The sequence below is a fragment of the Aquila chrysaetos genome, chromosome 4 (genome assembly GCF_900496995.4).
Source record: "Aquila chrysaetos chrysaetos chromosome 4, bAquChr1.4, whole genome shotgun sequence".
Lineage (NCBI taxonomy): Eukaryota > Metazoa > Chordata > Aves > Accipitriformes > Accipitridae > Aquila > Aquila chrysaetos.
This window is the reverse complement of record NC_044007.1, coordinates 8646014-8660870: the sequence shown is the minus strand read 5'-3', so window position 1 is coordinate 8660870 and position 14857 is coordinate 8646014. Positions and strand designations below refer to the sequence as shown.

At 43.2% G+C, this 14857-nt stretch overlaps 1 protein-coding gene across 1 annotated transcript in view; it reads right to left on the bottom strand.

Annotated features, from left to right (window-relative positions):
• NDRG1 (N-myc downstream regulated 1) overlaps nt 1-14857 on the bottom strand; it is a 76195-nt gene that overhangs the window by 41266 nt on the left and 20072 nt on the right. The gene's annotated exons all lie outside the window — the stretch shown is intronic.

The following is a 14857-nucleotide window of genomic DNA, read 5'->3' as shown; positions in this document are numbered from 1 at the left end:
CATCCCCTGCCTGGGCAAGCTTTGGGAGCAGTGAACGGCGCAGACCTGCCGCCCTGCTTCCCGAAGCGCTACCGTGCCGGGAAGGAGTTTCATACAATTTGGTGAGGAGAGGCGACTGTGTCCAAGGTTTGCCCAAGGACCGAAAGAGTAGCAGTCTTGGGAAAGGCTGAGGAAAGGATTGCAACAGCAGGGTCCTGGCACAGGTGGTCAAAATTGTGTGGACATATGTACTACTATATAAAAAGTCTGTTTACCAGATCCTGAATTGCAAAACCTTACGCTCATACATTAACATGACCACTAGGAAGAAACTCTAATTGCAGTAGAAAGAAAATAATGCCTTCACACATTTCTGATGAAGTTCAGAGGGTGCAGCGGGTGTTGCAAGTGCTACGTGATTTTCCCAGCAAACAGCTCTTTGGCAAGAAGCGCAGCTAATCGTTTATTCCAAAAAGAGGCCCTAGCCTGCTGAGTGGAGAGTGTCTCTATATACACAGTTCTGCGTGTAGCCACCCGCTAAGGGGCGGGTTAAACTGTGAAAGCCTGAGCTGCTTTTTCTGTGGCTTTTCTATAAAGCGCAGTTACTCCATGTGTGTGATTTCACTTAACAACCTCACTTTTATGGCGGGTTACTGTGACCTAAACTGATGAAATCCACAGCATGTTATCATTCTCCCTCATGTAGTGGCCTGAAGAGGAAATCAGGAATTCCTGAAACTCTGAAACTCTGTTAAACTCTCTGCCTCTGTTTTCTCAGCTATACAATAAACTTATTAAGTCCAGTCTATAAAAGCTTGCTGTTGTTCAAATGCATATTATCTTCTCTCCTCCTAAGCCAGCTTCTGTACTGGAGTCAGAAGTGCTGCCTTCAGAAAAAGAACCATGCAAGCCTGGTTCCTTTTTCACCATGAAATGGCGGGAGACCATGTTGTCCAGCAATAACTCTGAAATATTACTAAGTCTAGAATAAAGGAAATTTCTTATCATGTTTTCTTACCTTTAATTAATTAATGTCTGCAAGGATGAAGAGTATTTCTAAAACAACAAAATAGAACAATTTATCATTCTAAGACACAGTGCTGCTGTGTGTGTGCTTGCTTTGTTTTTTTCATGATAAAAGGTCTAACCTTTTTCATACTCATTTTAAACTGTGAGGCCAGGAAACCAATGAAACCATCACAAATAATTTAATTTGCAACTGAGCCTATTTTGAAGTCACATCTTCAAAATTATGTCATCAAATCAGCAGCTTGCTCTGTTTGTTATGGAAGATCTGTCTAGATCAGTGGCTCCTAAAGTTATGGAACAAGTGCAAATGCTAGAAAAAGAAGATGGGCTTGACTAATTTTCCAAGGGATTAATCCTTCCTTCATCTGATCATGAAACAAAATCCTAGCTCAGAAACATTCAGTCCTTCAGAAAACAGATCTGGGTCAGTGTCTGAACTGTGTGGTTTGGCCCATCCTCAAGCAGTTTTTTAGTCTGCTGTGCTTGGCTGCTTTTTGGGGAAGGGGCTGAAAGCTCCAGAGATTCAAATGGAATGAACTGTTCCCTGTGCACTAAATGCAGACTTTTGCAGTAAAAACAAGTACTGAGTCTGGAATGAACTGGAGAACTGGAATGAAGTGTTTTCTTTTGCTTTGACTTCTGCAGTTTGTTTGCTATTTGAATCACATGTAGTGTTGGAGGCTCAAAAATGTTGGAGACAGGCAGGTAGAAGCCCCTGGGAGTCAGTAGCTGCTAGTCCAAGTGAGTAGGAAAGCCTGGGAATGTGTGCATCCAAATGCAGCCTTCACTAGCTCAAGCACTCTTCCCAACTATTTTGCTAGTTATGACTGAGAATAACATGGTGATTTACAGTGTCTTTTGAGGATGATTGGTGGATTGCAAAAGAAAATTAAGTCATTCCAAAAATCCAAGTTAGGAAGTATTTTTACTATGTGAAGATGTCATTGCTAAAGTTTGTACTCAGAGAGCCAAATCCTGCTGTGTGCCAGCAAGGCGCACAGCTGAAAGCTTGGGGAACATCATTCCCTTCTTCTTCTTAAAAAGTCTACTTAGAAGACAGGTAAGGAAAACAGGAATTTCAAGGCTGAATTTGCCAGAGTGGCACTGCTGACAATGTAACAGCCACTGCCTCAGTGAGTTCTCATCCTGTGCTGGGCTGCACGACTGCTCGCGCCGCATTCCCGTAGCAGCTGAGTGGCTCGTGTACCTGCACATGTACAGACCTGTGTACTTTAGGAACCACTGTGCTAGGGAGATGAGACAAGCTGCCACCCACATAGGCCTACTGAAAAACTAATGAGTATTTCTACTGCAAATATTATTTTATTTAATAAACCAGGTTTATGCCGCTGGCATGCACTTGTCCTTTTCAGAAGAGCATCTCTATAGGGGGTGGCTGCCCAGCCACAGATGTCCATTCCTGTGCCAGCAAATGAGCTGTTCAAACTAACCTGAAAGCATGACCTCTCTCCAGTGCTATCTATGGCTTTCACTTGAGATCACAGCAGAGGTCTCCAACATTTTTAAGAGTAAAGTAAACAAGTCCTTGATTTACTGTTTTATTTTGTTTTACTAAACTGGATTATTGTAGGTATACGCACACACAAAGACACATCTGCACAAAGAAGGGAAATGGCATACTTCCATGCTACAGAAAGACTAATCATATGTGCTGAGCAGAAACCTGCCTATGTGTTCCAATACCTGGCAGTAACATATTTCAGCATTTAAATAGCACTTTAAAGCCATTAACTAATCAATGCTTACAAGGCTCCAGGGGAAAGAGCGTGGTGCAAATGAAGAACCACCAGACTAGAGACCTGATCCAAAGTCCACTGAAGGGTAGCAATTCCATCTATTTCAATGCTATGGAAACAGATTTTAATTATGAGACTATTCTTTCCTTTGACATTATATTTCTTGCCATGCCAGCATTAACAGAGGAAATTTCAGTGGTTGTGCTGCAGCAGCAAAGAAGGAAAAAGAGTTGAATAAAGTATGAGCACAGCATTATCTTTTGCAAAAAAATTTTATGCATTTCTTTAGAAAGATCTCTGCACACTGTTTACAGTTAAGCAGTGGTAACATTATTAATCACTGCAAAAGTAACTGGGTGTTCCCTTATTCTTGCTAGCAATACAGCAGGGATAATTTTGGATTAAGCTACATGTTTTATGAAAAATATACTTGATGTTTGCTGGTTCATGTCAAAAGAATTCCCTGTGTGACCCATCAAATATCACACCCCATCCACTGGGAATTTTATTCTACTACAGCCTTTTGTTGTTGCCTTTGGATCCCTTGATGATGCTGATGTAGCCATGCGGATCGGTTGTCCTTCCAACAATTATCCAATGCAGCTTTGAACCAAGGGCGCTGACCTCAATAAAAAATATAAATAAATAACACCACAGACTGCAGATTCACATGCCCTTGTCAGAGATTTGCTTGATATTATTCATGTCCCCACAGAATTACTTATTTCCAGTTTGGAAACTGCTTTTGGCAGGTTTATCTGCTTCAGCAGAAGCATAGATGTGGGGTGAGTCATTTAGCTGGTCTTGCAATATGAACTTCCTGCCATTTGAAAAGGAAGTAGATTTTTTTAATACATTTTAGAAGACCAGGGTTTATCTGTAAGTTCATTTGATGAATGGAGGGGTGGCGGGGTTGCTTAGTTTTGTTTTGAATAGGTATGTCCCTTCCGGAGGTTTTTGGTGGAGCATTTTACCAAGAGGAACATATCTGTAGGAAGTTCTCTTAATTGGGGTGGAATCTGTGAGCTAAATTCACAGCAGGACTCAGCTGCCAAGTGACGGGGCTGCCCGGCCCCGCATTCGTCACTCAGGCTTTCGGTCCAATGCATGCAGACATCTAAGTGCCTAAGAATTGGGTTTCTGAGAAGTTAGCATGATGAGTGGTAAATATTAAAGCTAGCCAAGAGAAAAAGCCAAGAGAGACAAGGTCTAAAATAGATTTTATGTTTATTTCCACATAAGGTTTTCAACTGCGAGTTCTCTCCAAGAGAGGAATACCTATGGTCAGTGAACGCTTGCTCTAGTACTGCCTCACAGTCTGTAACCCACAGATAATGCAGGCATCTGAGGGACTTGGTTTCAGATATCATTCAGTTGCATTTGAGCACAGCTCTTCTGCTTACCAGGAAAAAGTCTTAATCACAGTCTACTGGGCGGTTATATACCCATCGCGCAATATTTTACTTGCAATTCCTCCTGTTGGAGCTAATGCATTTTGTAAAAACAACGAAAACTCATCAAGCCAGATAGGAAAAAGGAAGAATTTGGTTCTGCAGCTCACAGATGTCATTGCGAAGGCGGGGAGTTAGTTTCATATCCCCACTACACTTGGAAAGGGAATTGGGACTTGCTGCATACTTCCACTCCTCCTCCAAACAGAAAAGGCTCAAATTGCAATATCTAGATTAAAACCTGTCTCTCCCACCAAGAACTCATGAAAAGAGCCTCCATTTTCAAAACTATCTTTTGTGCAAAGATTAAGCCAGCAGGGACTCTGAAACCTGCACAAGATAAACAAAAAGGGAAGAAATCCCAGCTGGGGTTTCAGTTAGGATCTAGGGCAACTCCTTTTCCCAGGATGACAGTGGTTTTACATACATCAAGCGGTAAAGAAAAGTGCTTCCTGATTTGGTGGCAGCCCAACAGGGCTTTTAAAGGTCTCAGTGGTGTCTGCGCTTGGAATTCAGCTTGCACATTCACCACAAAGTGTAATGCACTGCTGCTGATTATCTGTCCTGATGCAGACTCAATTTTTCTACTCGGATGGGTTCTTCGTGTTTTGTTTCTTTGTCATCTGATTGCCACTGGGCAGAAGCAGCAGCACAGCGCCACGCACCATGGCCCATGAAGATCCCTGCACTTGCTGATGGCCCCAGCAGGACATGCATGGTGACCAGCTACTCACTTGCCCTCTTGTTTGCCCAATGGTCTAAACAGAAAGCTATTTGGGGCTGCTGGGAGATCAAAGGATTGGTTTTATGGGTGCCTGATAGCCCCTTGCATGAGTTTATTTAGTCCTGCTGGAGGAATATTGCACTCTTCAGGCCTGTCCACTTGTTAAACACACATGTACACATCTGTATGTACAACTGTATAGAGGTTGTTTCTTCAGGGATCTACACTAAACATACAGAAAAACACAGCAAGTTCCCTTATAGATGTAGCTTTACTGAGCTGGCATGAGATATTCCTTTTTTACTCATGTTGATTCTTTTTGTGGTTAACTATGAGCAAGCAAGGAAGTAGAGAGACCTGTTTTAACTGTGAACTAAAACCAGTGCTGTAGCCCTACACAGCAGCCAGAGGCAGGCAGAATGAAACACTGAAAAGCTGTAAATGAGGGGCTCAACTCTCTCAGAGGTAAGTGGCCTTCTCCATCCCATTTCCAACAAGAAACTTCCCGTTTGTCAGAAAGGGTTTGCTCTGGCTAAAGGAAACCAGCCAGAAAGAACTGCCTTCAGCATTAACAACTACCTTTTGACATTTCTTCTTCTTGAGCTTTTCTTTCCAAAATGACCTGCAAGAAGACAAGGTACACAGGTCACTAATTCAATTTCTGAAGCATTGGATGAGTAGAGAATTTAACAGAGCCCAACTGATGCCCACAGTTGGTCATCTACAACTTCTTGCATCTGCAATCCTCCCTCAATCTGCCTGGCCAACAGCTTGGGGTGCCAAGACACTCCATCTCTATTCACCAAATGGGGAGAATCTTACCATCAGTTGCAATTGCTGTCCTCAGCTGCAAATTCAATGGCAAGTTTAAAGAAGTACTTTTAAGTTGTAAATTTCTTTTCATAAAAGCTGCTTACACGTACTAGAAAATGGGGACTCTATCTTCTTAAGCATTACAAGGAAAACACTGCTCACATCCACCCTAGAGGCACAGCGTTAGGGATGTGCAAACAGAACTCATTTGGGGGCTGCAGAAGCAACCTGAGGGAGACTTTAACTCATTTATGTAAAACAGAATTTGCAGCAACTTATTCTTTAACAGAAAGATGTGACCAGGGAGGTGCTGGGTATGAGTGTGTGCTCTGATAAATTAGGCCATTTGAAGCAAGAGATCACAGCACTTGGAAGCCACCAGAAAATCTCCCGATTCCAAACATTTTGGTGCGGGTCACATCAGCCGACATGTTTGCAACTCCTGTACTGACCAGGGCAGAAGGCACCAAATGCAATCTGACGTCTTTTTGATTCTCTGTGGTCATTATTTGGCTGAGCAAAACTGCTCCAAAAGTGAAGTACAAGTGCTCCACTCTCTCCCTTTAGCCCCCATCTTTAGTTATTATATTTTCAAAGTTCCTCTACTAGCTAGAAACCTGGAAAGCACTTCCGTCTGCCTCACCTCTTCCTCCCACTCAGTCTGGCTGAGGTGTTGCTATACACACAAATACATAGGCACAAGTACACGTGTGTGTACCAGAATCCTCCCCATTCCCTTTTTCACAGCCTCTCTGAAGGAACAGCCAACTCACATCTCAGCTGAACTTTTGAAACCACCAAGGCTGAGATAGACTGAATTCAAGCAAAACAGGCTGGTGAGTGCCTGTCGGTTTGAGGAGCAACTAAGCAAGTACAAGTCAGAACTCTGTCCTCACTAATGTCTGATAAGGAAGAGCTGGTAAAAGGCCTGATCGTTGTCTAATCTTCCTAATGTAGTAATGTCATGTGCCCTCTGCTTGAAAATGCAGTATATGTCCTTTTGCCCTGAGCACACATTTACATAGCAATAATACAGCCAAGCAATTAACTAAAAGAAAGTCTGGTTCTGCAAGACCCTAAATGACATGTATCACTTGCGATCAGTTGATAGCTACAGCTGTTTTCTAAAGCTTTTGGTTATAAATGCTGCTCTTACAGCTTTGAACCCACAGTCAAAGAAGCACAAAATAATTTTGCTGGTTGGCACCGTGTACTCAGAGCTGACCACACCAACAGGCGTGGGACCGCCTGGGGCCACGCTCATGGTCTTGGGTTCCTGGGCATAAAATACAAACACCTATGAAACAAATACCTCAGGTTTCTCCCCTGTCTTGTGTTCAGGCAGAGTAGATGGAGGTTGTCTCACTTCTAACAGAAGTTTTAAAGAAGAGGGTGTCACAGAGGAGATAGGACACAAACAACAGGTTTTGATTGCAGTCCGGTTAAGGGGTTGCTTTAGGCATCGTTTGATAAAGACCGGGTGTGTAGCCTTAAGAAAAAGTAATGGAGAGAGTAGGGACAGGAGAAGAGAGCAATAGGTAAGCTGATTGGAACTCTTGCAGCAAAACTGGACACGTTCTTTTTGCCAGCCATTTCAAAACAGTTGCTCAGAATCAAACAGCCAGCTCTAAATCAGCAGTTCATTCATTTAATAGCTTTAAAAGCTGTTCCCTATTAAACAAGACATGGTAAATCTGTTTCAGATTAGCAAATCAAATGAGTCACAAAAAGTACCACTTTGTGTTAAGTTTTGGCCTGTACGAACTGCATCTCAAACAGATGCTGTGTCCATACTGCTAAATATAAAAGGGCCGAAGCCCAGTCTCTGGCCCCGACACGAAGTGGCGTAGCCCAGCTCAGGCTTCATGTCTCAGGACCAGCCCTCTGCGGCAGACTGACCCCACACACATTGTATGGCACTTGGCCCCGGCTCTCTTCTGTGCTACAAGTGGTGTCCCTGTGGTCCTAAGACATGATCATTATTTCTTTAATGTGTTTTTGAGTTCAAAGGCTCTGAAATAATCTAAGGGTGGTGTTGCAACCCACAAGAGCGATGTTTTTATGGCATGAAGCTGAAGAGATGTGTTGCATACCCCAGGGTATGCGTGGGGCTGTATGAGTGTGCAGGAGGTTGCAGAGCCTGATGGGACACCCCTGGGGGACTGCGTAGGCTGGAGCGTGGACTTCTCCGTACTGCCTGGTGACAGCTCCTGGGAAGAGGCCAGACCAGAGCCAGGGAGCAAAATAGCAATTAAGTGGGGGGGGCAGTCAAAAGTTTGGGTGTCGAGCTCACACCCTGTCCCCTTTTAGCTTAGACATATCCAGAGGAACTGAGCAGGCTCCTCTGTAGGTTTTATCACCACATGCATCCAACAGGACTTCGATACTGAACAAAGGACAGCCCCTGCAAACATCTCAAGCCCCGAGTGCTCCTCAAAAACTTCTCACTAATGAAGAATTGCAGCAGGTGAAGCACCACCTCCGCTGGCAGCCTCTGGGTAGGTGGCAAACACTGGGAAATTTCAGAAGCATTTCAGCTTCTATCTGCCTGAAATTGGGTGCCAAAAGGAAGGCAGTAGCTTATGTCTCACAGCAGCTGAAATTTTTGAAGTGTTAAACAGCTTTCAGTTAATTCAAGAGCAACTCTGAAAGATTTTTAACAAATATACAGACACTCCCATAAAGAAAACATAACTATTGTATTTTTATCAGAAACAAAAAGTGAAAAGAAAATGAAGGAGTTCTCAAAATACCACAGAATAGAGAAGGAGCAACTGCAATCCAAATCATACCTCCGAGAAAGCTTTCCTCAGCCTAAGGCAAAAAGAAGGAGAGAGGGTTTTTGCTGTAGGAGTCATCCAGCTAGTGAAACCAGCAGAGATAAGGGATTGCCAGGTTGATGTCTATCATCCTCAAAACATCATGTCAATTAGTGGAAGTTCCTGACAATTGGAAAAGGGCTGCTGATGAAAAGACTGGCTATGTGAATGAAGAGAGAGTGGTGAATATAATATATGTTGTCTCTGGTAACATATTTCAGACCATCACCCACAGTATTCTTATTTTCAAGTTTAGAAAGTATGGGATGCATGAGTGTCCTGGTTTCGGCTGGGATAGAGTTATTTTTCTTCCTAGTAGCTGGTATAGTGTTATGTCTTGGATTCAGTATGAGAAGAATGTTGATAACACACTGAGGTTTTCAGTTGTTGCTAAGTAATGTTTAGGCTAAGTCAAGGATTCTTCAGCTTCTCATGCCCAGCCAGCAAGAAGGCTGGAGGGGCACAAGAAGTTGGGAGGGAACACAGCCAGGGCAGCTGACCCAAACTGGCCAACGGGGTATTCCATACCCTGTGATGTCATGCCCAGTATATAAACTGGGGGGAGTTGGCCTGGGGGGATCCGCTGCTCAGGAACTAACTGGGCATCGGTCAGCAGGTGGTGAGCAATTGCATTGTGCATCACTTGTTTGTATATTCCAATCCTTTTATTAGTATTGTTACTGTCTATTAATATTATTATTTTCTTCCTTTCTGTCTTATTAAACTGTCTTTACCTCAACCCATGAGTTTTACTTTTTTTTTCAATGCTCTCCCCACTTTACACTGGGTGGGGGGCATGAGTGAGTGGCTGCGTGGTGCTTCATTGCTGGCTGGGGTTAAACCACGACAATGAGTGTGGCTTGAAAAATGGCTGTACTGCCAGGGTTAAAGTGTGTAATAATCAATGGTTTAATACCCAGCTGAAGGCCAGTAACAAGTGGAATGCCACAGTGGTTTGGTATTGTTTAATGCCTTCATCAATGATTTGGATGATGAGACCAGGGGTGTGTATCCTGCGGCAAATTCAAGATGATGCTCAGTGAGGGAAAGTGATTGATATACCAAGTGACAAAGTTTTAACCCAGAAGGACTTTGAGAAACATGAGAATTGTACCAATAAGAACTTCCTGAAATTCAGCAGGGAGAAGTGCAGATTTCTGTGCCTGGGGTGGAATAACCTCATGCATCAGCACAGGTTGGGAACTGAATGGCTGAGACTTGATGAAGGGAATCTGGGGCTTGTGGTTGATGACAGAATGAGTAAGAGACAATAGTCTGCTCTCATTACAGGTAGTGCAAATTGCACATTGAGTTATATCAGGAGAGACATGCCCAGCAGATCCAGGGAAATTATTATCTCCTTTACTCATCCCTGGTAAGACCAGTTTGGGACTTACCAGGATGTCAAGAACCTTACAAAGCTCAGCAAAGAGCTGCAAAGATAGTTAGCGGGGTAGGGCACATGACCTTCAAGGAGAAGGTAAGGGAGTTGGACTTGTTTAGTCTTAGCAAGAGGAGACTCGGGGGGTGGTCTAATATCAGCCTACATCTATTTGAAAGGAAACTGGAGGCATGATGAAGCCAAACCCTTTTCAGTAGTGGCAGAGAATGTAATGGGGCAACAGCTACAAGTTGTGGCTTGGGAGGTTGAGGTTAGACAGAAGTTTAAGACACTAACATAAAGCTAAGGAAACAGAAATAAATTCAGCTCAGTGGAAGTAGCAGGTCCAAAGGAAAGCCAACAAAGGAATGCATCGGGTAGAACACAGCAACGTTAGGATTACCACCATAAAACAGAGTGAACAGTGAAGGGTTTCAAGACTGCTTAAAAAGGTGCACTCTGGAGGCTACATCTAACTAGCCAAAATAAGCAGTTGCTGGTCTGAAATGCTACAGTGCAGCATGTCCCCTGGATATGGGATGCAGGGTTAGATTTTTACAAACCCAAGGCAGAAATTAAAGAGGCATAAGGTCTGAGTTACTGTAATATTTCAATTAGCAGTAAATGGAGTTATCCCATGCCCAAAGGGCAGATGGACTTAGTACTTTTCTAAAAAAGGATCAAAGATATATCTTGCAAGAAAAAATAGAGTTTTGGTAGTAAGAGAGGAATGATTTAGGTTTAGCTCTGGGTGTGGAAAATTCCAGGATTTTGTCTACAGACTAGTACATATGACATTCAATGTCATTGCTAGACTGAACAAACTAGACCCTACCAAAAAAATTCAGAGAATAATTTTCAGAATTAAAAATCAAAGGCAATTTTGGAAGAACAATCGTCATTGCTGACCCACACCTTAATGCTCAGAACAAGTATCTAATAGAGCAAACACCTGAGGTTTAATGTGAGCAGGTCAACCTCACTTGAAACCTGCAAACATTGTATTTTGTTTTGAACAAACAGGTGATAAACATTGGCAGAGCTACAGCTAAGGGTGGGCTTTAGATTGGAAAACACTGATTAAGGTTATTGGTAGGGGGTGGCTGCAGAGCCTATTTCCAGCTCCAGTTGTCACTGGAAAGGGAAGAGCTCACTGGTGAATAGAACTTGATTCAGAGGCACCAAACTGGGGAACACCAGTTGGAGCAGGAAGGAATTCAGGTGAATATGCTGAGGACAAGGGTGTCATAACCCTTGAAGACTCTCAGGGCTGTCTTGGGGGGTATCCAATGAACAGAGATAGCAAAAAGTCCTAAGGCTTGCCAATTTTACAAAAAGTACAGGCCAAGCAGAGTAAGAAGGAAAAAAATGAAGCCGCTGTTAACAGTAGTTGGAAAAAATGCATCTTACATGCCTAGCTGTGTTTATTAGTTAGGATGCTAAGTCCTTCTAGTTTCTACCCTAAGATAGCCTCGGTAGAAGATACAGTACTCAGACATATCACTTCTCTTTCCTACATAGAATACTACATAGCTGGTAAGGCCCAGCAGTGATCACGGCTCTGTGGGCATGAGCTCCCACAGTTTATAGTGAAATACACGTGCACACGTGCTGCTGCTGCTTCCCGTATCCTCAGTCCAGTGGGCTGATCACCACTGGTATCAAATTGAAAAAGCAGCTTTTCAGAAAGGCTGGGCAGCAAGCTTGTGTTTAGCCCTGTTAACTCATTGAACTCTGTAAGTGTCTGCCAGCATAACTGAGGATTTAATTTAGCATTTCATCACCCAGCACTAAGATACAACATCTATGGATGCAAGGCCACAGGTGTTTAATAGCGTGTAGCTAAGCTTTACAAATGTGGCTAATTATTATTCATTAGCATTGGTATTACATTGCTGGGTAGAGCTAAGGTTAGGAACCTTGCTTTGCTACGGTTTACTGAAAATGAATCTCAAGAGACAGTTTGTGGCAAAAATGCTCATTACTGAAATGATGAGGACATTCCCTATCATCTTCTAGATAGGGGACCAAGGCCAGAGTTTAAGTCTTGAATACTTCAAGGTTGTTAGTAATTACAATATCGGAGCTAGCACAAATATTCGTACTGTTGGATGAGTAGATTTTGAGTGCACGTAGATACACTTTGTAGAAAAGCCTGAATGTAGTAATCCACCTACACATGGCCTGTGGTACCAGGCAGCCTTGCAAAAAGGGAGAATCTAACCACCAGAGAACAGCACCCTGTGTCACGAAGCTTTCACTGGACTGCCTCACCTTTGGTGATGAACACATCTGAGCCACGAGATCAGAGATTTGAGCAGGATGATTAATACCGACTTCAGCCTGGGAGAATAGCATGAACGTACTGAAACAAAACATTTTGAGCTATGAGGCCCCATATCTGAAAAGACTGCCTGTACAAGACTTTGTGTCCCTTCAGCTCAGAAAGACCCTGAGCAAACTGATAAGGGATGACACGAAGAACATTTGTTACTGAATGTAAGATTTCCTGTTTAGCGTGCTTTCCCTGCCGGAATGCGTTTATTGCTTTGTTTGTCTCACACATCATAGGTTATTTTCATCTCAGAAGAAGCTTTTTAAAAATTATCAGAATTTAGAAGAGGACAAAAATCTGTTGCAGTTTTTATGGTCAATTCTCAAATGTCATATCTCAAGCCATATTCAGACAGAACTTCAAAGCCATCTTGTTAGAAACTTGAATAATTTCTTAACTCAGAAAGGAAGTCTTGACCGTAACTACTTAACACATTGTGAAATGCATAAAACTCTGTCTGCAGCAGTATTTAAAACTGTGAATTACAGCAAATTGGGGAACATGCTTTAAAAAATAGTATTACGTAGCATGGACAAAATCAAACCCCTTTAACTAGATTCTTTGTCTGCAAAACCATTGGCATATCTGATTCTTCCTACTGGATTATCACTGTCATTAGTTCCAAGGCACAAAAGCCCTCAGGAGCCACATTTAATCTCATGTTCTATCTGTGGCGTTTGATGCAGGCTGGGAGAAGGGACAGATCTTGCCCCCCCGGGCAGCTGTAGAGCTGCTTTACAGCAGTTTATTTTCAATAGTGAAAGGAGTTTTTCTAGGTCCTTTCTGTCTGTCACTATTAGAAACTCAAGACAAAGGCTGAAAGCAGTCTTGAGCTGCCTGAGACCCGCTGACATTTCATCGAGTCAGTGTTTTTAGCTTAACCCCAGTCTTGGTCAAGCTGAAAGCTCCAGATGCAGACATGAAAGCCAGACCTCAGCCCTTCCTTCTGTGGGTGTGATGGTTGTCCAAGAAGGGTCCCAAGGACTCCTGGGCTACCTGCAGGAGGCCCACCCAGTTCTGATCTACCACCTTTTCATAAGGTCAGGCAAGAGCTCGTGTAATGACAAGCTTGCATGCTAACCGATCGGGTGATGGAGGAATCTGGTGGATTCTACCCCCAAAAGACAACACTTGTAACCTTGGCTGCTGGAAAGCAGCCTCAGGGTGAAGTTAAATCCTTCAGGGCTTTTCAAGGATGAGATAATCCACATCCTTGGCTTGGCCCCTCCTTCACGCACATTTGCAAGAGCAGCTTATCAGAATTGCTGGTCTAGGGAAGGTGCTGCAGAAAATGGATCCTCACCTATATCCAAGTGGCTTCAAAGGAGTGTCTGGCTGTTGGGGACCAGCCACTGTCAGTGTTGCAGAGTAACTTGTACTCCCTGCCTGGATGATCACACAGAGCCAGCAGCACACTAAAAGCCCAAGGGGGAAAAAAACACAAACAACATGGCTCGCGACAACTGCTGGTACCAAAAAGTGTCCTGGGTTCAGCAGCTGCCAGTGCCTCTTCTTAGAAGTCTGTTGAAACAGAACTTTCTTCACCAAAAGGGAAAAATGTCCTTTTTTTCCAGCAGCTGCAGTGTACCGAACTAGACATTTTCAGAGCCACATCGTCTGCGTGCCCATTGCCAACATCCAGCAGCTATGTACTCATGAGTTTTCCTGGCGAAGCATCAAACCTCCCTGGAATAATCTTAAGGGGCCTCAGTTAGTGTGTTCCCTGGTGCTGCAGAAATGCTGAGCCACTGAGCCAGGGCACAGTGGTGTGATACTGAGCCTTCAGATCTGGTAAATATTTAAGGTTAGGATTAGCCACTATTTTAAAACACCTTTTTCTGATAAACAGTTGCTCATGCTGTGACACCCAAAGTCCTTCCTGCAGTTAAATAACAATAATGATTCATTGTTGTAACTGATATGTGTTTCTGTTTAAATACTTAAATCCATTCCTTAATATAGGAGGTTTGCTTATAAAAGCGGAAAAGGAATGACATTTCTATTCTGGCCTGAATGATTGACCAAAGATTTGAGGTGCTTACAGTTAGGAGGAAAACCTGAACATTGTATCAGGTACTTTGTTCAATCCTTTTTTATTATGGGTGGGGACAGATCCCTCCTTTCCTGATCATAAGAGGGACGAAGGGATGTAGTAGCAGGAAGCAAAAAAAAAAGAGGGGGGCTGGGGATCTGGTAGCTGATGTAAGAGTCAACTTCGTGTTCTTCAGACTGTTTCTCATGTAAAGGATAAACACAAGGGATAGCTGCTGTTTTTGAGAAAGTTTAGCTGCATTTAAGATGATTTTAAGTCTAGGAAACTCCATGGAGGAAGTGGGTAGCCCAGATGACAAGGGGTTTAGGCACAAGATGGGCATATATTGCTGTACAAAGTAGGAACAAACTGAGTAACTCTGGAAGCTGAACACGCCTTTTTCTGTTTATTGCTTTGTGCTCAATCTACTGATGGTGTAAATATTTGGAGAAGAAAAATGGCATAAACATCACAGGAGCAGGTGGAGAAGGGAGGTGGAGACATCCTGGAAAATGGGATGTGACCCTGCAAGAGACT